The following is a 24,616-nucleotide window of genomic DNA, read 5'->3' on the forward strand; positions in this document are numbered from 1 at the left end:
CTCCACTGACCACATCACTGCTGCCCGTGTACCCCTGTAACCAATTTAAAATTGCCTACAGCCATGTGTTATTATTTTAGGCCTTCGATGCCTGTCTGTGGTCACTCCTTCCACTAGGCCTCCACTAACCACACCATTGCTGCCCGTGTACCCCTGGAACCAATTTAAAATTGCCTACAGCCATGTGTTATTATTTTAGGCCTTCGATGCCTGTCTGCGGTCACTCCTTCCACTAGGCCTCCACTGACCACACCACTGCTGCCCGTGTACCCCTGGAACCAATTTAAAATTGCCTACAGCCATGTGTTATTATTTTAGGCCTTCGATGCCTGTCTGCGGTGACTCCTTCCACTAGGCCTCCACTGACCACACCACTGCTGCCCGTGTACCCCTGTAACCAATTTAAAATTGCCTACAGCCATGTGTTATTATTTTAGGCCTTCGATGCCTGTCTGCGGTGACTCCTTCCACTAGGCCTCCACTGACCACACCACTGCTGCCCGTGTACCCCTGGAACCAATTTAAAATTGCCTACAGCCATGTGTTATTATTTTAGGCCTTCGATGCCTGTCTGCGGTCACTCCTTCCACTAGGCCTCCACTGACCACACCACTGCTGCCCGTGTACCCCTGGAACCAATTTAAAATTGCCTACAGCCAGCCCAATTTTTTTATTTTAGGCCTTCGATGCCTGTCTGCGGTCCATTCTTTCTACTACTACTACACTGACCAGGGCACTGCTGCCCGTGTACCCCTGTAACCAATTTAAAATTGCCTACAGCCATGTGTTATTATTTTAGGCCTTCGATGCCTGTCTGCGGTCACTCCTTCCACTAGGCCTCCACTGACCACACCACTGCTGCCCGTGTACCCCTGGAACCAATTTAAAATTGCCTACAGCCATGTGTTATTATTTTAGGCCTTCGATGCCTGTCTGCGGTCACTCCTTCCACTAGGCCTCCACTGACCACACCACTGCTGCCCGTGTACCCCTGGAACCAATTTAAAATTGCCTACAGCCATGTGTTATTATTTTAGGCCTTCGATGCCTGTCTGCGGTCACTCCTTCCACTAGGCCTCCACTGACCACACCACTGCTGCCCGTGTACCCCTGTAACCAATTTAAAATTGCCTACAGCCATGTGTTATTATTTTAGGCCTTCGATGCCTGTCTGTGGTCACTCCTTCCACTAGGCCTCCACTGACCACACCACTGCTGCCCGTGTACCCCTGTAACCAATTTAAAATTGCCTACAGCCATGTGTTATTATTTTAGGCCTTCGATGCCTGTCTGCGGTCACTCCTTCCACTAGGCCTCCACTGACCACACCACTGCTGCCCGTGTACCCCTGTAACCAATTTAAAATTGCCTACAGCCATGTGTTATTATTTTAGGCCTTCGATGCCTGTCTGCGGTGAATCCTTCCACTAGGCCTCCACTGACCACACCACTGCTGCCCGTGTACCCCTGGAACCAATTTAAAATTGCCTACAGCCATGTGTTATTATTTTAGGCCTTCGATGCCTGTCTGCGGTCACTCCTTCCACTAGGCCTCCACTGACCACACCACTGCTGCCCGTGTACCCCTGGAACCAATTTAAAATTGCCTACAGCCATGTGTTATTATTTTAGGCCTTCGATGCCTGTCTGCGGTCACTCCTTCCACTAGGCCTCCACTGACCACACCACTGCTGCCCGTGTACCCCTGGAACCAACATCAGGAAATATAAAAATAAGTATTTTGCTTATAAAAAAGAAAATACTGGAGAGATATCAAATGCAGACATTTTAACATTAAAAACAAACACATACAACAAAAATCTGGTACAGTACTAAAAATGGCCACCAGCTACAATAACTTTCTCCTGCAAGTAGTTAACTGAAAGGTTTTTTCAATTTTAAACACAGATATGGCATCCACCGAGTGTTGTCCTGTCGCGTCTTCTTTATATTATTGCCAAGAAGATGCAAAACAATGAAAATAATAAAATCATTATTTACCAAAAAAATAGAGTAAGTCAAAACCACATTGCAAATAAACATTCATTACAAATAAAGAAGCAGGGCGCGTCCGAGGGTGAGTATATACCTAATAAGAATATAATCACCCTCGGACGCGCCCTGCTTCTTTCCGACAGCCTTCCTTCCTAAGAATCAGCCCTTCCGTGGTGTAGAGAGAGGGTTTGTTACACTCCAAGGTGTTCCCCAGGTTGCCTTTCCTGAGCTTCGATCTTCCAGCTCTCGTTTAGTAGTTGTTGGAAACTACGCTGCATTGGGCCTACAAATTGGGTATGGGGTGTAGAGAGATGGTGTGTTCCACTCCAAGGTGTTCCCCAGGTTGCCTTTCCTGAGCTTCGATCTTCCGGCTCTCGTTTAGTAGTTGTTGGAAACTACGCTGCATTAGGCCTACAAATTGGGTATGGGGTGTAGAGAGATGGTGTGTTCCACTGTAGAGAGATGGTGTGTTCCACTCCAAGGTGTTCCCCAGGTTTCCTCTCCATTGCTTCGATCTTCCGGCTCTCGTTTAGTAGTTGTTGGAAACTACGCTGCATTAGGCCTACAAATTGGGTATGGGGTGTAGAGAGATGGTGTGTTCCACTCCAAGGTGTTCCCCAGGTTGCCTTTCCTGAGCTTCGATCTTCCGGCTCTCGTTTAGTAGTTGTTGGAAACTACGCTGCATTAGGCCTACAAATTGGGTATGGGGTGTAGAGAGATGGTGTGTTCCACTGTAGAGAGATGGTGTGTTCCACTCCAAGGTGTTCCCCAGGTTTCCTCTCCATTGCTTCGATCTTCCGGCTCTCGTTTAGTAGTTGTTGGAAACTACGCTGCATTAGGCCTACAAATTGGGTATGGGGTGTAGAGAGATGGTGTGTTACACTCCAAGGTGTTCCCCAGGTTTCCTCTCCATTGCTTCGATCTTCCGGCTCTCGTTTAGTAGTTGTTGGAAACTACGCTGCATTGGGCCTACAAATTGGGCATGGGGTGTAGAGAGATGGTGTGTTCCACTCCAAGGTGTTCTCCAGGTTGCCTTTCCTGAGCTTCGATCTTCCGGCTCTCGTTTAGTAGTTGTTGGAAACTACGCTGCATTAGGCCTACAAATTGGGTATGGGGTGTAGAGAGATGGTGTGTTACACTCCAAGGTGTTCCCCAGGTTTCCTCTCCATTGCTTCGATCTTCCAGCTCTCGTTTAGTAGTTGTTGGAAACTACGCTGCATTAGGCCTACAAATTGGGTATGGGGTGTAGAGAGATGGTGTGTTCCACTGTAGAGAGATGGTGTGTTCCACTCCAAGGTGTTCCCCAGGTTTCCTCGCCAATGCTTCGATCATCATGCTCTCGTTTAGTAATTGTTGGAAACTACGCTGCATTAGGCCTACAAATTGGGTATGGGGTGTAGAGAGATGGTGTGTTCCACTCCAAGGTGTTCTCCAGGTTGCCTTTCCTGAACTTCTATCTTCAGGCTCTCATTAAATTGTGGTTAAACGGAACAACTGCATTTGGCGTACTAGTTGGTTTGGGGCCTACTATCGGTGTCTGCCGCTCCTTGCTGTTCTCCTGGTTTCCTGTCCTGAAATTCCGTTTTCAGGCGCTCGTTAAGTAGTTGTTAATGTTAGACTGCATTTGGCCTACTAGTTGGGTTGGGGCCTACTATCGGTGTCTGCCACTCCTTGCTGTTCTCCTCCACTGAACAAAGCTGTGCCGCCTGTTTACTACTGTTGCCAATTTTGAACTGCATTTCGACTACTTACTGATTTGGGCCTACTCTCTGTGTCAGCCTCTCATTCCAGTTGTCCTCCACTGCAATGCCCCCTGATTAGTCCTGTGTTACCAATTTTGAACTGCATTTAGCCCACTTTATTCTTTGGGCATATATCTGTGTTTCCTCCTCATCCTGCCCATTGCCCAGCCAGTGATAGATGAGTCTGCTGGTACATTGACCCATAACGCAACATTTCCCGTGCACGCTACACTGCAAGATTGTGACCCTGCTGAAAGTCAGGTCCCCCTTCCCGCATACCATACCACCTTACACGGGGACAAACAGGAAGGTGCAGATGAAAGTGCAGGTTCCTTCATCAGGTGGGGGGAGGAATACTAGTTGGCGACGTCACTGGCACAGGGCCTCTCATGGTACGCAAAAGTGTTGCTGCCGGTGGGAGGCGCCCCCGCCGTGCAAACACACCGCTGTACTTTGAGGGGCCCTGTGCCAGTGCCAATGCCAACGAGTGGGCCCCCCCTGCTTGCTCAGGTTCACAGCACTTGCAAAGTTGAAATACTTACCTCTCCCTGCTCCACTGCCGTGACGTGGTCCAGATTTCCTGGGCCCACTAATTACTTGAACCAGCCCTACCCACCACAACTTTAGCCAAATGACCCCCAATTTCAAATGCCTTCCAATTATTATAAGGTAAATTACGCTTGACAAGCTTCATTAAGAAGAATGGATGGTTTTGACATTAAAATGGGCACTCTAGGTGTTTTCCTGGCCCCCACTCACTGCCGACTATGCTGCCCCATTGACTTGCATTGGGTTTCGTGTTTCGGTCGATCCCGACTTTACGTCATAATCGGCCGATTTCACTCGACCCGACTTTTGAGATAGTCGGGTTTCGCGAAACCCGGCTCGACTCTAAAAAGGTCAAGGTCGCTCAACTCTAATCTGAGCGAAAAGGAGAAGAAGCTGAAGGGAAGTAAGCAACTAACTGCTGTTTAGAAATCAATGAGGTGGAGAGAGGTGGCTGGTATGGTAAGAGTTAACCCCTCTCCTGAAATGTAACTACTGCACTCACTTGGCCAGGTTCTTGACCGTCACTAGTGGCCGAGCTCTATGCAAAAGAACTGTACATTATGAAAGATAAAAGTTCTCATTGCAGGAGAATGACAGCAGATAAAAAACTGCATTCTGTCACTTTCAGATCTCTTAATGTCTAACTTTCTTCTATAGCTAGTATGAGGATACAATATTTGATGTATGTTGTGTATGTTTTGCTTGAAAATGAATGGGTTACTTTGCAATTTTGATCTTTTGTTGTTTATATAAAACTGCTGTTCCTTAGCTAGTTGCTGAGTAAGCTGAATTCTGCGCGGCTCCCTGCACACTATGTGGCTTCAGTATTCATAGACATTTGATTACAGCACAGTAGGATGGGAAGTAACCCGAGGCAGATGGAAGGTATTGCTGACAAAAGTGGTGCACAGAGCTTCTTTCTGGTAGATTGAAACATGTAAACTCTTTTGACAAAAAAAAAATGAGAAAAGAAAAGCTTGGTTATTTCCGTCTCCCCACCCTTATAACATACTGTAATTTTCACTTACTCTGCAAAGTTTGGGAATACATAGCAGCAAGGTACAAAGGTATTTAATGTGATACTTCTTATAATTAGGTCTTATTCTACAATAAATAAGCCGCTGCTGACTAGAGCAGTAGACAGCCATTGCCCTATGGCTGTTTTCCAGTAAAACTGACCTAATCTTCAGATAAAAAGGTGTAGAGGACAAGAATTGTGCTGTTAATGCCAACAGCCTTCAACAAGTAGAGGGAAAGGAAACGTGGTGTTCCCTTAATTGTTAAAATACTACTAGCTCCAACAGAAAACAATAGCAAATGGGTCAACAAAAGGACTAAAAAAATGGTATGAACACTGGCTAGCTAATTGAGTCTCTTATTTTCTGTTATCCTGCCAGCTATTCTTGGCAATCATTACATGAAGGAAAGGGCTATTCTTATATATATGTATCCTCCCTGTCTGTACAGTCTGCTCTGTATGAATTGTAATTCAAATTATGATAAATAACAGGTGAGATTATCTATAATTAATGCAAATTATCACATCAAGTGTACACCACTAAATAATAACAAACGTATAGGATATAAGGATTGGAGAATAGTTGTCACACACAAATAACAAGACCCTGACCATTTGCCCACTACATACAATCTCACAATATATTTGATTGTATGATATGCATCTGAAATTGTTTTAATTTAATTAATTCATTTATAGAAATACATTTGAACCATATTTAGATATTTTTTTAACATATCTATTAATAAAAGTTAAATTTTATCCAATCACATTGACGTCCATTTCTCTACTCTTGTTTCACATATGTCTATATGAATTGTGCCAACAGTTTCTGCAATGCCGAATAGAGATAGTCATCAGCCCTTATGACCATTGAGGGTCATAATCTAAATTCCAAATTGAGTGTACTTCGAAAAAATACTCAATCATGCAGAACTCCCCAAATACCGTATATACTCGAGTATAAGCCGAGATTTTCAGCCCAAATTTTTGGGCTGAAAGTGCCCCTCTCGGCCTATACTCGAGTCACGGTCGGCGGTGGGGTCGGAGGGTGAGGGGGAGAGAGGTCTGAGGCATACTTACCTGCTCCCAATGCTCCTGGCGCTGTCCCTGCAGTCCCCCGGTCTTCGGGTGCCGCAGCTCTTCCCCTGTTCAGCGGTCACGTGGGACCGCTCATTAGAGAAATGAATATGGACTCCACTCCCATAGGGGTGGAGCCGCATATTCATTTCTCTAATGAGAGGTGCCAGTGACCGCTGATAGAGGAAGAGACTGTGGCACCGAAGACCAGCTGTCCGGGGGAAGGAGCGGGACGCCGGGAGCAGGTAAGTATTACATATTCACCTGTCCCAGTTCCACACGCCGGGTGCCGCTCTGTCTTCATGTCCTCTTGCACTGACTGTTCAGGTCAGAGGGCGCGATGACGCATATAGTGTGCACGCCGCCCTCTGCCTGAACAGTCAGTGCGGAGAGACGCCGAGACAGGACGCTGAGGAGCTGCAAGCAAGAGAGGTGACTATGGCATTTTTTTTTTTATTGCAGCAGCAGCAATGGCCCAGCTTTCTATGGCACAGCTATGGGGCAATAATGAATGGTGCAGAGCACTATATGGCACAGCTATGGGGCAATAATGAACGGTGCAGAGCACTATATGGCACAGCTATGGGGCAATAATGAACGGTGCAGAGCAGTATATGGCACAGCTATGGGGCAATAATGAACGGTGCAGAGCACTATATGGCACAGCTATGGGGCAGTAATGAACGGTGCAGAGCACTATATGGCACAGCTATGGGGCAATAATGAACGGTGCAGAGCACTATATGGCACAGCTATGGGGCAATAATGAACGGTGCAGAGCACTATATGGCACAGCTATGGGGCAATAATGAACGGTGCAGGGCACTATATGGCACAGCTTTCTATGGTACATCTATGGGGCAATAATGAACGGTGCAGAGCACTATATGGCACAGCTATGGGGCCATAATGAACGGTATGGAGCATCTATTTTTATTTTTGAAATTCACCGGTAGCTGCTGCATTTTCCACCCTAGGCTAATACTCGAGTCAATAAGTTTTCCCAGTTTTTTGTGGCAAAATTAGGGGGGTCGGCTTATACTCGGGTCGGCTTATACTCGAGTATATACGGTAATATTCTTTACTGAATTCCAGATTGCACTTGACCACTGGTGGACACAGATAGAAAAGGACCTCTGTGGCAAGATTAATTTATGGGCCCTTTGCAGTCCAATATCTCATCATAATTGTCGCGCTCACGCCCTGACTGATGGGCGTGAGCCAAGGGGGTTTGTGGCCCCACTGTGCCATGAACCAGACTACCCTGGGAGGGGGGTGACTATGACAGCTGCCTTGGTCTTCACTGGAGCCTCTGATGGTGAGGTCAGGCTTGTGCGGCAGGCAGCTGAAAGGTGTGTTGTGAATTCTGTTGTCGGGCTCCCTCCTGTGGTCGTGAATGGTACTTCGGTGAGTTCTGTCTATGGGCTCCCTCTGGTGGCTATGAGTGAAGCTGCTGCTTCTGAGGTTCCTTACACAGGTGACGTGGTTAATCCTTTGGTTGGCTGGTCTATTTAACTCCTCTCAGATCGGTACTCCAATCCAGCTGTCAATGTTTTTGCATTGGTTCAGTTCGCTCCTGGATCTCTCTGGTGACCTGCCTTCTCCTGCAGAAGCTAAGTTCCTGATAGTCATTATTTGTTCACTGTTTTCTTGTCCAGCTGGTTATCATGATTTTGTCTTGCTAGCTGGAAGCTCTGGGATGCAGAGTGGCCCCTCCGCACCGTGAGTCGGTGCGGAGGTCTTTTTTGCACACTCTGTGTGGTTTTTGTAGGTTTTTGTGCTGATCGCAAAGTTACCTATCCTATCCTCTGTCTATTTAGTAAGTCTGGCCTCCCTTTGCTGAAACCTGTTTCATTTATGCGTTTGTGACTTTCATCTTTGCTCACAGTCATTATATGTGGGGGGCTGCCTATTCCTTTAGGGAATTTATTTTCTATCTCTACGGCTAGCTAGTCCTTAGGCTGTGACGAGGTGCCTAGGGAGCGTCAGGAGCGCTCCACGGCTATTTTTAGTGTGTGCGATAGGATTAGGGCTTGCGGTCAGCAGAGCTCCCACATCCCAGAGCTTGTCCTGTATGAGTTTAACTATCAGGTCGGGTGCTCCTAACCACCAGGTCATAACAGTACAGCTGGCCAGAAGGATTAATGCATCTCAATAGAGGGATAAGAGAAGTTCTGAGGCCATTTTTTTCTTCTTTGCACTGTATTTTGCCTTTCTTTTCCCCTAGACCTTTGGGTGGTTTAGGACACAGGTGTAGATATGGACATTCAAGGTCTGTCCTCTTGTGTGGATCATCTCACTGCAAGGGTACAAAACATTCAAGATTTTGTGGTTCAGAATCCTATGTTAGAGCCTAGAATTCCTATTCCTGACTTATTTTCTGGGGATAGATCTAGGTTCTTGAATTTCAAAAATAATTGTAAACTGTTTCTGGCTTTGAAACCCCGCTCCTCTGGTGACCCCGTTCAACAGGTAAAAATCATTATTTCTTAGTTGCGTGGTGACCCTCAAGACTGGGCATTTTCCCTTGCGCCAGAAGATCCTGCATTGCGTGATGTTGATGCGTTTTTTCTGGCGCTTGGATTGCTTTATGATGAACCAAATTCAGTGGATCAGGCAGAGAAAATCTTGCTGGCTTTGTGTCAGGGTCAGGATGACGCGGAGGTGTACTGTCAGAAGTTTAGAAAGTGGTCTGTGCTTACTCAGTGGAATGAATGTGCCCTGGCGGCAATTTTCAGAAAGGGTCTTTCTGAAGCCCTTAAGGATGTCATGGTGGGATTTCCCATGCCTGCTGGTCTGAGTGAGTCTATGTCTTTGGCCATTCAGATCGATCGGCGCATGCGTGAGCGCAAAGCTGTGCACCATCTGGCGGTATTGTCTGAGCATAGGCCTGAGCCTATGCAGTGTGATAGGACTTTGACCAGAGCTGAACGGCAAGAACACAGACGTCGGAATGGGCTGTGTTTTTACTGTGGTGAATCCACTCATGCTATCTCCGATTGTCCTAAGCGCACTAAGCGGTTCGCTAGGTCTGCCACCATTGGTACGGTACAGTCTAAATTTCTTTTGTCCGTTACTCTGATTTGCTCTCTGTCGTCCTATTCTGTAATGGCATTTGTGGATTCAGGCGCTGCCCTGAATTTGATGGACTTGGAGTTTGCCAGGCGCTGTGGTTTTTTCTTGGAGCCCTTGCAGTATCCTATTCCATTGAGAGGAATTGATGCTACGCCTTTGGCCAAGAATAAGCCTCAGTACTGGACTCAATTGACCATGTGCATGGCTCCTGCACATCAGGAGGATATTCGCTTTTTGGTGTTGCATAATCTGCATGATGTGGTCGTTTTGGGGTTGCCATAGCTACAGGTCCATAATCCAGTGTTGGATTGGAAATCTATGTCTGTGTCCAGCTGGGAATGTCAGGGGGTACATGGTGATGTTCCATTGCTGTCAATTTCGCCTTCCACTCCTTCTGAAGTCCCTGAGTTTTTATCTGATTACCGGGATGTATTTGAAGAGCCCAAATCTGGTGCCCTACCTCCTCATAGGGATTGCGACTGTGCTATTAATTTGATTCCTGGTAGTAAGTTTCCTAAGGGCCGTCTGTTTAATTTATCTGTGCCAGAGCATGCCGCTATGCGGAGTTATATAAAGGAATCCTTGGAGAAGGGTCATATTCGTCCGTCGTCGTCACCATTGGGAGCAGGGTTCTTTTTTGTGGCCAAGAAGGATGGTTCTTTGAGACCTTGTATTGATTACCGCCTTCTTAATAAGATCACGGTCAAATTTCAGTATCCTTTGCCGCTGCTGTCTAATTTGTTTGCTCGGATTAAGGGGGCTAGTTGGTTCACCAAGATAGATCTTCGTGGTGCGTATAATCTTGTGCGAATTAAACAGGGTGATGAATGGAAAACGGCATTTAATACGCCCGAGGGCCATTTTGAGTACCTGGTTATGCCATTCGGGCTTTCTAATGATCCATCAGTGTTTCAGTCCTTTATGCATGACATCTTCCGAGAGTACCTGGATAGATTCATGATTGTATATTTGGATGACATTTTGGTCTTTTCGGATGATTGGGAGTCTCATGTGAAGATGGTCAGAATGGTGTTCCAGGTCCTTCATGCGAATTCCTTGTTTGTGAAGGGGTCAAAGTGTCTCTTTGGAGTTCAGAAGGTTTCATTTTTGGGTTTCATTTTTTCCCCTTCTACTATCGAGATGGACCCTGTTAAAGTTCAGGCCATTTACGATTGGACTCAGCCGACATCTGTGAAGAGCTTGCAGAAGTTCCTGGGCTTTGCTAATTTTTATCGTCGCTTCATCGCTAATTTTTCCAGTGTTGCTAAACCGTTGACTGATTTGACCAAGAAAGGTGCTGATGTGGTCAATTGGTCCTCTGTGGCTGTGGAGGCTTTTCAGGAGTTGAAGCGTCGTTTTGCTTCTGCCCCTGTGTTGTGCCAGCCAGATGTTTAGCTCCCTTTTCAGGTTGAGGTTGATGCTTCTGAAATTGGAGCAGGGGCTGTTTTGTCGCAAAGAAGTTCTGATGGCTCGGTGATGAAACCCTGTGCCTTCTTTTCTAGAAAACTCTCGCCTGCTGAGCGCAATTATGATGTGGGCAATCGGGAGTTGTTGGCCATGAAGTGGGCATTCGAGGAGTGGCGACATTGGCTTGAAGGAGCTAAACATCACGTGGTGGTTTTGTCGGATCACAAGAATTTGACTTATCTCGAGTCTGCCAAGCGGTTGAATCCTAGACAGGCTTGATGGTCGCTCTTTTTCTCCCGTTTTGATTTTGTGGTTTCATACCTTCCGGGATCTAAGAATGTGAAGGCTGACGCCCTGTCAAGGAGTTTTGTGCCTGACTCTCCGGGTGTTCCGGAGCCGGCGGGTATTCTTAAAGAAGGGGTAATTTTGTCTGCCATTTCCCCTGATTTGCGGCGTGTGCTGCAAAAGTTTCAGGCTGATAGACCTGACCGTTGTCCTACGGAGAAACTGTTTGTCCCTGATAGATGGACTAGTAGAGTTATCTCTGAGATTCATTGTTCAGTGTTGGCTGGTCATCCTGGAATCTTTGGTACCAGAGATTTGGTGACTAGATCCTTTTGGTGGCCTTCTTTGTCGCGGGATGTGCGTTCTTTTGTGCAGTCCTGTGGGACTTGTGCTCGGGCTAAGCCCTGCTGTTCTCGTGCCAGTGGGTTGCTTTTGCCCTTGCCGATCCCGAAGAGGCCCTGGACGCATATTTCCATGGATTTTTTTTCTGATCTCCCCGTTTCTCAAAAGATGTCGGTCATTTGGGTGGTTTGTGATCGCTTCTCTAAGATGGTCCATTTGGTACCCTTATCTAAATTGCCTTCCTCCTCTGATTTGGTGCCGTTGTTTTTGCAGCATGTGGTTCGTTTGCATGGCATTCCAGAGAACATCGTCTCGGACAGAGGTTCCCAGTTGGTTTCAAGATTTTGGCGGTCTTTTTGCGCTAAGATGGGCATTGATTTGTCTTTTTCTTCGGCTTTCCATCCTCAGACTAATGGCCAAACCGAACGAACTAATCAGACTTTGGAGACATAGCTGAGATGCTTTGTTTCTGCTGATCAGGATGATTGGGTGTCCTTCTTGCCTTTGGCTGAGTTCGCCCTTAATAATCGGGCCAGCTCGGCTACTTTAGTTTCTCCTTTTTTCTGTAATTCTGGTTTCCATCCTCGTTTCTCTTCAGGGCAGGTTGAGCCCTCGGACTGTCCTGGTGTGGATGCGGTGGTGGACAGGTTGCAGCAGATTTGGACTCATGTGGTGGATAATTTGACATTGTCCCAGGAGAAGGCTCAACGTTTCGCTAACCGCCGGCGTTGTGTTGGTCCCCGACTTCGTGTTGGGGATTTGGTTTGGTTGTCATCTCGTCATGTTCCTATGAGGGTTTTCTCTCCTAAGTTTAAGCCTCGTTTCATTGGGCCATATAAGATTTCTGAAGTTCTTAATCCTGTATCATTTCGTTTGGACCTTCCAGCTTCTTTTGCCATCCATAATGTGTTCCATAGGTCGTTGTTGCGGAGATACGTGGCGCCTATGGTTCCCTCCGTTGATCCTCCTGCCCCGGTGTTGGTCGAGGGGGAGTTGGAGTATGTGGTGGAGAAGATTTTGGATTCTCGTGTTTCGAGATGGAAACTCCAGTACCTGGTCAAGTGGAAGGGTTATGGTCAGGAAGATAATTCCTGGGTTTTTGCCTCTGATGTTCATGCTGCCGATCTTGTTCGTGCCTTTCATTTGGCTCATCCTGATCGGCCTGGGGGCTCTGGTGAGGGTTCGGTCACCCCTCCTCAAGGGGGGGGTACTGTTGTGAATTCTGTTGTCGGGCTCCCTCCTGTGGTCGTGAATGGTACTTCGGCGAGTTCTGTCTATGAGTCGGTGCGGAGGTCTTTTTTGCACACTCTGCGTGGTTTTTGTAGGTTTTTGTGCTGATCGCAAAGTTACCTTTCCTATCCTCTGTCTATTTAGTAAGTCTGGCCTCCCTTTGCTGAAGCCTGTTTCATTTCTGCGTTTGTGACTTTCTTCTTTACTCACAGTCATTATATGTGGGGGGCTGCCTATTCCTTTGGGGAATTTCTCTGAGGCAAGTTAGGCTTTATTTTCTATCTCTAGGGCTAGCTAGTCCTTAGGCTGTGACGAGGCGCCTAGGGAGTGTCAGGAGCGCTCCACGGCTATTTTTAGTGTGTGCGATAGGATTAGGGCTTGCGGTCAGCAGAGCTCCCACATCCCAGAGCTTGTCCTGTATGAGTTTAACTATCAGGTCGGGTGCTCCTAACCACCAGGTCATAACACAGGTGCTACTCCAGGGTGGTGTCTGGCTGTGGCTGCTGATCCCACTTGGGAAACAGGAACACCAGGATTGGTGCGGGCATCAGGCAAGACTAGCAGATGAGCACGGATGAAACTCAAATAAGCAGGCTGGCACGGCTGAGACACAGAGCTGGCAGAGACACCGGACTGGCAGGAACGGCAGAGACACAGGGCTGACAGGCAAGGCAGAGACACAGGGCTCACAGGTACAGCAGAGACACAGGGCTGGAAGGTACGGCAGAGACACAGGGCTGGAAGGTACAGCAGAGACAGGGCTGGCAGATACGGCAGAGACACAGGGCTGGCAGATACGGCAGAAACACAAGGCTGGCAGATACGGCAGAGACACAAGGCTGGAAGGCACGGCAGAGACACAGGGCAGGTTGGTGTGGTATATGAAGGAACAGGTAGGGACCTGTTCACACAGGAGGTGCAGGTACGGATATGTAGTATGAAGGAACAGGTAGGGATCTGTTCACACAGGAGGTGCAGGTAAGGAAACAAGCAGGAAGGAATGAAGTGTGAAGGAACAGGTTGGGACCTGTTCACACAGTAGATGCAGGTACGGAAACAAGCCAGAAGGAAACGAGAATGAAGGAACAGGCAGAGCAGCAAGCGAAAGCACAGCAACAAAAGCTAAGCAGAGCAGAACCGCAAGGAATGCAGAAAGGAGCTGCAGCAAGAGATTTCTGCAGCAGCAGGAGCGGAGCAGAGTAGAATGGAACAGAACCGCAGGAGTGCGGAGCAGAGGCAAAGCTGCAGAGAGACAAGGGTAGAAACACAAAGTGCAGAGCCAAAAGCAGAGTGAAGGCACAGAGTGCAGAGCCAAGAGCAGAGTAAAGGCACAGAGTGCAGAGCCAAGAGCCAAGATCAAAGGCACAGAGTGCAGAGTAAGAAGCAAAGCAAGTTCGCAGAGTGCGGAGCCGAGAGCAAAGCAGAGAAGCACTGCAGGGAAGGAAAGAACAGACAAGGAGACAGAGGTAGGACAAAGTTCAGACAAGTTAATGAAACAAGACAAGGTATAAGAACAAAGACACAGGGGCCAGGATATACAGCCTCCCGGAGGGCAGACAAACAAGATACAAGGCAAAGCAAGGAGAACGGCCATCAGAGAAGGCAAGACACAGAGCAAAACCTGGCAGCTCAGAAGCAAAACACAAACTGAGTAAACACATTGCACAGGCCCAGTCCACTGGGTGGAGCTGCACTAAATACTGGAGGCCTCTTGGTAATTGGTCAGGAAAAGATTAGACAGGTGCACCTGATTCCTATAAGAACCAGAGAGTTCAGGCGCCACCCCCCTATGCACACAGCCCGGAAGCATGCAGAGAGCAGAGGCACAGAATATGGAGCTGGCAAGAAACAGAAACCACAACATGACCTGGAGCAGTGGGTAAGATAGTGTGAGAGATGAGAGGCCATGCCGTGATGCCAGCAGAGTTGTTACAATAATGCACAATGCCACCAGTTTTGGAGGCGGAAAAGAGCCTCCCCTTACCTAGTGGGCCCCTGTGCGGCCGCACAGGCTGCACCAATGATATGTCCGCCCTTGCACTTGACATAAGAACAAAGTGAACTAATAGTCCAAATTAAACAAACCTCATGTTCTGTCATTGATATTATCTTTTGCCGCAAGGTCTTGCAGCTTGTCTCTGCGGCCTGCAGCTTGTTTCTGTGATTACATTCTGGACAAGGACAGTCCAAAGCTGTTATCTAAGGGACCTCATTATGGTTTAATGAGAAAATTCTGATATTGTATTATTTAAATTTGAAATATGTAATACTATATGGAGTATAACTGTATATAAACACTATTTGCCCATATGTGATATATATAGAATGTATATGTACATATGAATGACAAATCCATACCATTTGTGGGGCTGTAATGGCACAAGCCTCCAAGGTAAAGCAAGCAAAAACTTATATGGAGCAAGAACCAACCTGGTGTTCCTCCAGCCTGAAGTTATACTACAATCAGGTTGGATGTCCAAGGTTTAGTTACAGTTATCCATATGTTTGTTATTAGGAAGCAGGTAAAATTGATAAAATAGATCAGTCTCTGGCAAGTAGTAGTCCCATGTGAGGAGCACTGCTAGCAGCACTCACTAGGATGAAAACTGTCTCTGAGTCTTTGATGCGGTTTTACGTGACGAGGTAGAGACATCCACATATCATGGCCTCCTGATGATCCGTTGAGGTGAAACACGTAGAGGCGTATAAACCATCATCTCTTGATAAGTATCATGTTTTTTACTCTGTGCTGTCATGCCTTGCATATGCTTGTAACTTTCAGCTGATAAAATCAGAGCTGAAAAATGATGTTTGTTACATTGCCTTAAATGATCATTTCTAGACATGGTTATAACCCAGCTAACCTATCAGGTTAATAATATATATCAATAGGGTTTCTCCAGGGTCAGCCGCCGCTGAGTGGGGGCGCCATATCCGCTGACAAGTAGGGTAGTAGTAAAAGACACAGTAGTGACACCTAGATAATAGACAAATTAAAAGATCATAATAAAAAATACAATATAATCAATGGGTCACCACATGTGCCACAGTTATAGTGGAAAACCACTAAAGAGAAGAGAACAAAGCTCTCAACATAGAGACCCGAACCAATGAGAACGTGACAGGGAATATTGGTAATATAAAAATCAATTTTTATTTATTTAATAGCAATAGTGACAAACATTTAAAAAAAAAATATATATATAGATAAATTCCAAGAAGATGTGCACAATTCAAGCCGCAAAATAACAGGGCAAGCCAAATCCTCATAATATGCCACAGGATAAGATGGCAATCTATCACGTATGCACATCAAGAGTAAATAAATGATATATATATATATATATATAAAAGCCAGTGTGTGCCAGTGATATAAAGAGATATGCATCAATATCACAAAAAAATCTCAAAAAATCTCACGAAAAATCACAAAAGATCATGGTGAAAATGTAACAGAATAAAGTGCTATGTGTGACAAAATAATCACCACCAAGGGAACATTTTGTGCAAAATACAAGCAGGAAACTAATTGAATAAAAAGTGCTATGTGCAGATGCAATAGAGATGCCAATTACTTACAATAAGTCAAGGGAATGATCCCAGGCTGCCAGCGGCAAGGTAATGTGCACCCCGACGCTCGTTTCAGACACGCAGTCCTTCGTCAGGGGGTGTGTGTATTTGCATGACCGAGGGGCTTTTATATACCATATCAGTATCTGAGAACGCTGATGTAAATCCCCGCCGTCTAAGCGGCGCATGCGCCGCCCGGGCAGACCGGAAATCCGAGACGCAGCGTCATGTGACCGGACGCACATGTTGAGTTCATGGCGTTGCCAAGGACACAAAGACGCCGCGGCCCCGACGCCAGAATGCCGGACGCTCATGCGCACAACAGCAGGAACGACATGAGCGAAAAAAGAGATCTCTAAAGTGCTGAAAAGTATGACGCTCACCTAATAGGGCAGCGTTGTGAAAAAACAGCGGAACGCTACAGCACCAGTGTTTGAATGCCCACAACTAATACCATTGGCGTTGTATAATAAGACGCCTCAGCATTTTAAATGTTACGCATGAAAGTTCATGGCCATATCATCGTCAATGGCTGTGTGCGGCGTTATAAAAAATATAACGTTGATTTTTAGCTAAGTGTCCACAGCCATAAAGTGGCTGTGTAAGCTAAATAATATGAATGTGCACCAAAGAGAAGGGGTATATACTACATATAAGAAAATTAACAAAAATTTTTATATATATAAATATATGGGACCAAATCAGTATAAATATGAAACCAGGAAGCTATAATGGGGGAAAAAATTAATAAATAATATATAATATGTGAATAGGAATACCCTGACATAATCATACAGTATATATAATATTTTTGAACAATATGTATAGTATAGTATAAATCTGTCATACACCCACACTAAATCCCCAAAGAGGGAGCTGAATATAAATTATACAAAAATAATAATAAACACTACAGCATATAGCCCAAATTGATATGTAAAACATTATTTGTATTCTTCAATCCTATATATCCAGTCTTCTTGGATCCAATGTGGGCAAAAGTTCACCTCTTCAGAACCGAAACGAGAAAGGAACCTCAGATAAAGGTAGCTGATCCCTGGTCCATAATTATACGTGAAGACCCAACACATAGAATACATCCACAAAGGTACGTTATTAGAAATTGCCTAAGATGGTATAAGTACAGTGATTAGTACAAAGTAAATGCATCATGTATCAATATCGGTCATGTTACAATATCATATTGGATAAATATATATAAATATATTTATATATATTATATAAATAACCATACCAATAAATTTTAAAAATAAATAATTGAAAAGGTTAAAAGGTATACAACACTAGGAGAATTACAAAAAAAGTATAAAACAGTATAAAAAGGTATAAAAAGATGTATCACAGAAATGGAGTAAAACTTAAATTTTCATTGAGGCCATTGGGTGGCACTGTATCTAGTAGCCAGATCCATTTTGTTTCTAATTGTGCTAGGGGTATGCTGACCTTCCCACTTCTCTCATTATGTTTTATCATATCTATTCCTACCACTTTTAGGAGAGAGGCGTCACAGTTATGATGTGTTTTAAAGTGTTTGGGAATAGTCTTTAACATTGTGACATCCTCAATCTCCCTAGCTGCTTGTATTCCCAGTACATGTTCTCTTGTAGGTACTTTTAGTTGTCGTCATCCCTATATAAATCAGTGGACATGGACATACAGCATAGTATATTACAGCCTGAGACATATATGTAATTGGATGTTTAATCTGGTATGTTATAGTGTCCTTACTATTTTTAAATAATTTTGACCTCATAATATTAGGACAGGCCACACATTTTCCACACGGTTTGCAGCCAGGTTGAGATTTAGTCCCATTCAGAAATGTGGAACACACTGATGGGTCGGTCACATAGTGGCATTTAACAAGAGAGTCACCGAGATTCCGTGAATGCCTAAATGTAATATCTGGTTGTTCGCCAATATACTTGGATAGTATTGGGTCACTCTGAAGGATTGGCCATGATTTTGCCAGATAATGGTGCATCAAATCTGTCTGGCCATGAAATTGGGTAATATACCTGGTGGGCTGTCTTTTAGTTGGAGGTTTTGCCGTATATAGAGCCTCATGTCTTGTGGTGTATTTGGCCCGATTATAAGCTTTTTTAACTGATCTATGGCTATATCCACGTTCAAAAAATCTCTCCTTCAGGATACTCGCCTGTTTTTCAAAATCTTCCTCATTTGAACATACTCTCCGAAGGCGTAGGAACTGCCCTATAGGTATGGAATTTATCATGGCCTTCGGATGTGAGGATGATGCATGTAGGAATGAGTTAACCGCCGTCGGTTTACGATATAGATCAGTCAAAAGGACATTATCTGCACCTCTCTTTACTGCAACATCAAGAAACTCAATTTGATTCAAATCCCATTTGTTTGTTATGTGTATATTAGCCCCTTTACCCCCAAGGGTGGTTTGCACGTTAATGACCAGGCCAATTTTTACAATTCTGACCACTGTCCCTTTATGAGGTTATAACTCTGAAACGCTTCAACGGATCCTGGTGATTCTGACATTGTTTTCTCGTGACATATTGTACTTCATGATAGTGGTAAAATTTCTTTGATAGTACCTGCGTTTATTTGTGAAAAAAACGGAAATTTGGCGAAAATTTTGAAAATTTCGCAATTTTCAAACTTTGAATTTTTATGCAATTAAATCACAGAGATATGTCACACAAAATACTTAATAAGTAACATTTCCCACATGTCTCCTTTACATCAGCATAATTTTGGAACCAATTTTTTTTTTTGTTAGGGAGTTATAAGGGTTAAAAGTTGACCAGCAATTTCTCATTTTTACAACACCATTTTTTTTTAGGGACCACGTCTCATTTGAAGTCATTTTGAGGGGTCTATATGATAGAAAATGCCCAAGTGTGACACCATTCTAAAAACTGCACCCCTCAAGGTGCTCAAAACCACATTCAAGAAGTTTATTAACCCTTCAGGTGTTTAATAGGAATTTTTGGAATGTTTAAATAAAAATGAACATTTAACTTTTTTACACAAAAAATTTACTTCAGCTCCAATTTGTTTTATTTTACCAAGGGTAACAGGAGAAATTGGACCCAAAAAGTTGTTGTCCAATTTGTCCTGAGTACGCTGATACCCCATATGTGGCAGTAAACCACTGTTTGGGCGCATGGGAGAGCTCGGAAGGGAAGGAGCGCTATTTGACTTTTCAATGCAAAATTGACAGGAATTGAGATGGGACGCCATGTTGCGTTTGGAGAGCCACTGATGTGCCTAAACATTGAAACCCCCCACAAGTGACACCATTTTGGAAAGTAGACCCCCTAAGGAACTTATCTAGAGGTGTGGTGAGCACTTTGACCCACCAAGTGCTTCACAGAAGTTTATAATGCAGAACCGTAAAAATAAAAAATCATATTTTTTCACAAAAATTATATTTTTGCCCCCAATTTTTTATTTTTCCAAGGGTAAGAGATGAAATTGGACCTCAAAAGTTGTTGTCCAATTTGTCCCGAGTACGCTGATACCCCATATGTGGCAGTAAACCACTGTTTGGGCGCATGGGAGAGCTCGGAAGGGAAGGAGCGCCGTTTGACTTTTCAATGCAAAATTGACAGGAATTGAGATGGGACGCCATGTTGCGTTTGGAGAGCCACTGATGTGCCTAAACATTGAAACCCCCCACAAGTGACACCATTTTGGAAAGTAGACCCCCTAAGGAACTTATCTGGATGTGTGGTGAGCACTTTGACCCACCAAGGGCTTTACAGAAGTTTATAATGCAGAGCCATAAAAATAAAACAAAATTTTTTTCCCACAAAAATTATTTTTTAGCCCCCAGTTTTGTATTTTCCCTAGGGTAACAGGAGAAATTGGACCCCAAAAGTTGTTGTCCAATTTGTCCTGAGTACGCTGATACCCCATATGTGGGGGGGAACCACCGTTTGGGCGCATGGGAGGGTTCGGAAGGGAAGGAGCGCCATTTGGAATGCAGACTTAGATGGAATGGTCTGCAGGCGTCACATTGCGTTTGCAGAGCCCCTAATGTACCTAAACAGTAGAAACCCCCCACAAGTGACACCATTTTGGAAAGTAGACCCCCTAAGGAACTCATCTTGATGTGTTGTGAGAGCTTTGAACCCCCAAGTATTTCACTACAGTTTATAACGCAGAGCCATGCAAATAAAAAATATTTTTTTTTCCACAAAAATTATATTTTAGCCCCCAGTTTTGTATTTTTCCAAGGTTAGCAGGAGAAATTGGACCCTAAATGTTGTTGTCCAATTTGTCCTGAGTACGCTGATACCCCATATGTGGGGGGGAACCACCGTTTGGGCGCATGGGAGGGTTCGGAAGGGAAGGAGCGCCATTTGGAATGCAGACTTAGATGGAATGGTCTGCAGGCGTCACATTGCGTTTGCAGAGCCCCTAATGTACCTAAACAGTAGAAACCCCCCACAAGTGACCCCATATTGGAAACTAGACCCCTCAATGAACTTATCTAGATGTGTTGTGAGAACTTTGAACCCCCAAGTGTTTCACTACAGTTTATAACGCAGAGCCGTGAAAATAAAAAATCTTTTTGTTTTCCCACAAAAATTATTTTTTAGCCCCCAGTTTTGTATTTTCCCAAGGGTAACAGGAGAAATTGGTCCACAAAAGTTGTTGTCCAATTTGTCCTGAGTACGCTGATACCCCATATGTTGGGGTAAACCCCTGTTTGGGCACACAGGAGAGCTCGGAAGGGAAGGAGCACTGTTTTACTTTTTCAACGCAGAATTGGCTGGAATTGAGATCGGACGCCATGTCGTGTTTGGAGAGCCCCTGATGTGCCGAAACAGTGGAAACCCCCCAATTATAACTGAAACCCTAATCTAAACACACCCCTAACCCTAATTCCAACGGTAACCCTAACCACACCTCTAACCCTGACACACCCCTAACCCTAATCCCAACCCTATTCCCAACTGTAAATGTAATCTAAACCCTAACTGTAGCCCCAACCCTAACCCTAACCCTAGCCCTAACCCTAGCCCTAACCCTAGCCCTAACCCTAGCCCTAGCCCTAACCCTAGCCCTAGCCCTAATGGGAAAATGGAAATAAATACATTTTTTTTTATTTTTCCCTAACTAAGGGGGTGATGAAGGGGGGTTTGATTTACTTTTATAGCGAGTTTTTTAGCGGATTTTTATGATTGGCAGCCGTCACACACTGAAAGACCCTTTTTATTGCAAAAAATATTTTTTGCAATACCACATTTTGAGAGCTATAATTTTTCCATATTTTGGTCCACAGAGTCATGTGAGGTCTTGTTTTTTGCGGGACGAGTTGACGTTTTTATTGAAAACATTTTTGGGCACGTGACATTTTTTTATCGCTTTTTATTCCGATTTTTGTGAGGAAGAATGACCAAAAGCCAGCTATTCATGAATTTCTATTGGGGGAGGCGTTTATACCGTTCCGCGTTTGGTAAAATTGATAAATCAGTTTTATTCTTCGGGTCAGTACGATTACAGCGATACCTCATTTATATCATTTTTTTATGGTTTGGTGCTTTTATACGATAAAAACTATTTTACAGAAAAAATAATTATTTTTGCATCGCTTTATTCTCAGGACTATAACTTTTTTATTTTTTTGCTGATGATGCTGTATGGCGGCTCTTTTTTTGCGGGACAATATGACGCTTTCAGCGGTACCATGGTTATTTATATCTGTCCTTTTGATCGCGTGTTATTCCACTTTTTGTTCGGCGGTATGATAATAAAGCGTTGTTTTTTGCCTCGTTTTTTTTTTTTTTTCTTACGGTGTTTACTGAAGGGGTTAACTAGTGGGACAGTTTTATAGGTCGGGTCGTTACGGACGCGGCGATACTAAATATGTGTACTTTTATTGGTTTTTTTTTTTATTTAGATGAAGAAATGTATTTATGGGAGTAATATTTTTTTTTTTTTTCATTATTTTGGAATATTTTTTTTTATTTTTTTTACACATTTGGAAAATTTTTTTTTTACTTTTTTACTTTGTCCCAGGGGGGGACATCACAGATCAGTGATCTGACAGTTTGCACAGCACTCTGTAAGATCACTGATCTGACATGCAGCGCTGCAGGCTTCACAGTGCCTGCTCTGAGCAGGCTCTGTGAAGCCACCTCCCTCCCTGCAGGACCCGGATCCGTGGCCATCTTGGATCCGGGGCTGGAGGGAGCAGGGAGGGAGGTGAGACCCTCGCAGCAACGCGATCACATCGCGTTGCTCCGGGGGTCTCAGGGAAGCCCGCAGGGAGCCCCCTCCCTGCGCGGTGCTTCCCTGCACCGCCGGCACATCGCGATCATCTTTGATCGCGGTGTGCCAGGGGTTAATGTGCCGGTGGCGGTCCGTGACCGCTCCTGGCACATAGTGCCGGATGTCAGCTGCGATAAGCAGCTGACACCCGGCCGCGATCGGCCGCGCTCCCCCCGTGAGCGCGGCTGATCGGCTATGACGTACTATCCCGTCCAGGGTCAGATAAGCCCAGGGCACCTCGACGGGATAGTACGTCTAAGGTCACAGAGGGGTTAAAAGGGTTTTGGTTCAACTGAAGCATGAAGGATTCTAGGGATGCTGCTGATCCTTGCCAAAGAATAAATATGTCATCGATAAACCGTACCCATAAAAGGATACGGTCCATCGCTGGTACGGGGTCTGACATCAAGAGGTCCCTCTCCCACAGCCCCAGGGACAAATTTGCATATGCAGGCGCAAATGACGCACCCATTGCGGTGCCCTGGAGCTGTAAGTAGAAGGACCCCTTGAATAAAAAGAAATTATGCTACAAAGAAAAATCCCAAAGTTCCAGAGTCAACTCATTTATGTCTTAGGATGTTGAGGAGGATTCCAAAAAATAACGAACTGCCTGTAACCCATCATTATGGCGTATGCTCGTGTATAGAGATTCCACGTCACACGATACTAGTAAGGTGTCATTATCAATGTGTAGGCCATCTATTTTCTTTAAAAAATCGCTTGTGTCCTTAATGAACGATGGTAGCACCTCAACCAGAGGTTGTAATCTGGAATCTACATATTTATTGATGTTTTCCATAAAATTCCCACATCCCGAAATAATTGGCCTACCCGGCGGTACAGTTTCGTTCTTGTGGATTTTGGGCAATAAGTAAAATGTGGGTATCGTTGGTTCCACCACTTGTAAAGCTGAAAATAGATCTTTAGTTATTACCCCATTATCCCTAGCCTCCTTGAGAATGGCTAATAGTTCTTTTGAAAATTTATCCAGGGGATTAAAGGTAAGTTTTTTATAACAGATCTCAACCATTAGTTGTCTAATTGCCTCCGCCTCATATAGTGATTTAGGCCAAATCACTATATTTCCGCCTTTATCTGCGGGTTTGATAAGGATGTCCTGCATACCCTGTATTTTGGTTAGGCTGTTTCTTTCTTCCTTACTAAGATTAACAGTATTGGGGTAACGAGGAATTTTATCAAATTCTCTACTGACAGTCTGGACAAAAATGTCCAAAGTCGGGCATGAGGAGAGAGGTGAAAATCTATGTGAGCGTGGTTTAATAGAATCCGGGATCTTACCTCCCTCAGTTTCATTGTGTTCACGTGCTAGTTCTTCCAGTGTGTCTAGTGCCTCCTGTTCCGCCTCTGTAGGGAATAGTAAGTTTGCATCCTCATTATGGAAATGGCGCTTAAACAATAACTTTCTTGCAAAGAGATGCAAGTCTTTAATGGCAGTAAATTTGTCAAAGTTGGCCGTCGGACAAAACATTAGTCCCTTACTTAACACATCAAGTTCTATTTGTGAGAAAATATGGGAACTTAGATTAATTGCCTTGCTACTACTCCTCAAAAGACGCAAGCTGAAAGTTTTACAATGGCCCTCAAAGTACCCTGATCTGAACATCATTGAAAATCTGTGGCTAGACCTCAAAATAGCAGTGCATGCAAGACGACCCAGGAATCTCACAGAACTAAAAGAATTTTCCAAGGAAGAATAGATATAGATGAAAATCCCTCAGACAAGAATTGAAAGACTCATGGCTATCTACAAAAAGCATTTACAATTTGTAATATTTTCAAAAGGGAGTGCTACTGGGTAGTAACCATGCAGGGTGCCAAAACTTTTGCACTGTCCCACTTTAATTTTTGTAAAATTAAAATGTAAACTATGAATTTATATATACATATATATACAAGGGAAATGTGTCATCTTTAACTTTAGCCCTTTAAGGCTATGTGCACACGTTCAGGATTTCTTGCAGAAAATTCCTGAGAATTCCGGACATTTTCTGCAAGAAATCCGCAAGAAAACCGCATGCGT

At 44.5% G+C, this 24,616-nt stretch overlaps 1 protein-coding gene across 2 annotated transcripts in view; it reads left to right on the top strand.

Moving 5' to 3' along the window:
- The window catches only part of NOS1 (nitric oxide synthase 1), a 419,319-nt gene that overhangs the window by 12,936 nt on the left and 381,767 nt on the right, over positions 1-24,616 (top strand). For both annotated transcript variants that reach the window (XM_069754681.1, XM_069754657.1), the window contains one exon: positions 17,269-17,401. The gene's annotated coding sequence lies outside the window, so the exon portion shown is untranslated. Of the gene's footprint in view, positions 1-17,268; positions 17,402-24,616 lie in introns of those variants that run through there.

Source organism: Ranitomeya imitator, chromosome 1 (assembly GCF_032444005.1).
Source record: "Ranitomeya imitator isolate aRanImi1 chromosome 1, aRanImi1.pri, whole genome shotgun sequence".
NCBI classification, from domain to species: Eukaryota; Metazoa; Chordata; class Amphibia; order Anura; family Dendrobatidae; genus Ranitomeya; species Ranitomeya imitator.